This window comes from Nerophis lumbriciformis, linkage group LG02 (genome assembly GCF_033978685.3).
Source record: "Nerophis lumbriciformis linkage group LG02, RoL_Nlum_v2.1, whole genome shotgun sequence".
Taxonomy (NCBI): domain Eukaryota; kingdom Metazoa; phylum Chordata; class Actinopteri; order Syngnathiformes; family Syngnathidae; genus Nerophis; species Nerophis lumbriciformis.
The window spans coordinates 42292501-42294840 of record NC_084549.2 but is presented as its reverse complement, the minus strand read 5'-3'; the positions used below and the strand labels follow the sequence as shown (position 1 = coordinate 42294840).

The 2340-nt window shown below is 37.4% G+C and overlaps 1 long non-coding RNA gene across 1 annotated transcript in view; it reads left to right on the top strand.

Moving 5' to 3' along the window:
- Positions 1 to 741: 741 nt before the first annotated feature.
- Positions 742 to 2340, top strand: part of LOC133609096 (uncharacterized) — a 6385-nt gene continuing 4786 nt past the window's right edge. Inside the window, exon 1 of the long non-coding RNA XR_009815668.2 lies at positions 742 to 991. This is a non-coding gene — a long non-coding RNA (uncharacterized lncRNA). The remainder of the gene's footprint in view (positions 992 to 2340) is intronic.

Here is a 2340-nt window from a genome sequence, read left to right as displayed (position 1 = left end):
AAAACATTTTCTTGAATAAAAAAGAAAGTAAAACAATATAAAAACAGTTACATAGAAACTAGTAATTAATGAAAATCAGTAAAATTAACTGTTAAAGGTTAGTACTATTAGTGGACCAGCAGCACGCACAATCTTGTGTGCTTACGGACTGTATCCCTTGCAGACTGTATTGATATATATTGATATATAATGTAGGAACCAGAATATTAATAACAGAAAGAAACAACTCTTTTGAGTGAATGAGTGTGAATGAGTGTACATGGGGGAGGGAGGTTTTTTGGGTTGGTGCACTAATTGTAAGTGTATCTTGTGTTTTTTATGTTGATTTAATAAAAAAAAACAAAAAAAAACAAAAAACAAAAACGATACCGATAATAAATAAAACGATACCGCTAATTTCCGATATTACATTTTAACGCATTTATCGGCCGATATTATCGGCAGGTCGCTATTATCGGACATCCCTACTTTTTAACCATGTAACTAAATTTGTCAACTACAGTACAATCTCGCCTCCATTTGAGACTTTTCGGTTTACGAACATTTACATGGCACTAAATATGCCTCTGTGTGCGAAACATGTCTCGGAGGGCGAACTCTTCTTTCATTTGTTCATTTTGTATGCCGCTTGAAGCCATCGGGGGCTGCCCTTTTGTTGACTATCACAGTCTCGCTGTAAAGCTTTGAGTTGCTAGACAACCGCTTTGAGCTAGAGTTTTAGCTAGTTAGCCTCCGGCTTTGAGGATTTTATCAGGGAAGGGGGCTTTGTATCTCAGCAAATCCTTAATTGTGATGAGACCAAAAAAGATGCAACAGTGGACCTTTATTACAGCGAAGGAGAAGACTCTATCGAGACACAAGCCCGATGCAGGATCGCCTCACACAGCGAGTTTGTGCTAACGCTAGCCGTCACTATGTGAACCCACTGCTTGTGTATCACTCCTAAACTCCCATAGTGTTCAACAATGCCACAAATATACCCAGACACAAGGTAAAATGATTTCCCTTTTTTTGTTTTGAAGCGCACCAATGAGACGTGTGTGTGTGTGTGTGTGTGTGTGTGTGTGTGTGTGTGTGTGTGTGTTGACATTACTGTAATGATGTTGTGTTGTGTCCTGGCTGGAACTAATTATTCATGTTTACGTTGATTCTTATGGGGAACTCTGCTCCGCTATACAAACTTTTCGCTTGACGAACCAAGTTCAAGAACCAATTAAGTTTGTAAATTGAGGTTCCACTGTACTTCTATCAGCAGCTATAGTGACCCTGAGCTACTGTATGGTAGACCTTAAGTCAATTTTACATGTAAAATTGAATGTACATTTTTTTTTTACTTTTGAGTTCACCACTAGATCAGGTCAAAGACACTTTGGATTGCTTAACGGAAGTTGCTTTTTGTGTTTCCCAATTTGTGTTTGTTGTGATGTAATATTTTTATGTAACAACTGTCCAGTGCTACGGCCTGGACAATTATTACAAATCTTTAAGGAGCTCGCCAGGGAAAGAAAGAAACACGGTAGAAGTCAAACTTTGACATGCATCACATAATATTCAATGTTTTATCGTTTATACTTCATATAACATTGTGGAATTTAGGAGTGCTATAATATATTTAAGTATTAGCCACCCAAGGTGCGCAGGCAGCGGTCTTGGGACCCCTGATCTAAAACATGCATTAAGCCAATTAAAGGTGTAATTGTTCACTTGAATCACATCTTGTCAAGGCTCATGCAGAGAGACCAAATCTGCGTTGTTAAGTCAGAATCTTCGTATTTAAAGGGGAACTGCACTTTTTGGGGGGAATTATTACAAAAAAACATGACAACAGATGGATTTTTTTTAATGCATTCTAAATATTAAATAATTTCGATCAAAAGTCCGCTTACAATGGAGCCTATGGGAGCCGTTCAATTCTGCCTATAGAGCCCCTAAAAAAAACATCCAAACACCTCCATCAAGGTTGTATATATATGATGTAAATATATGTAATGAAGTAACAGGCACATTTATAATAACATTTAATATTTACGTATTTTGATTATTTTAAGCATATACTGCGCATTAATTTCAAAAGCGCATAATGATGTTTGCTTTTTTTTTTTTCTTCATCACTGATTATTACTCACTGCAGACTTTAGGAGAGCCAACAAACATAATAAAACCACCTACTGTATAAGGTCTGCTTTCATGGGGGGGCAAGTGTGTGGTTCTCTCCACTTCCAAGTCCTACATTTTCTGTCAAAGTGTCCCAAATTGTCGGATTACCTACTCAAATGTCTCATGTCCAGGTGAGAGGCATGATTTATGATCTACAATAAACCTAAAGGCAGCAGGGAAGCG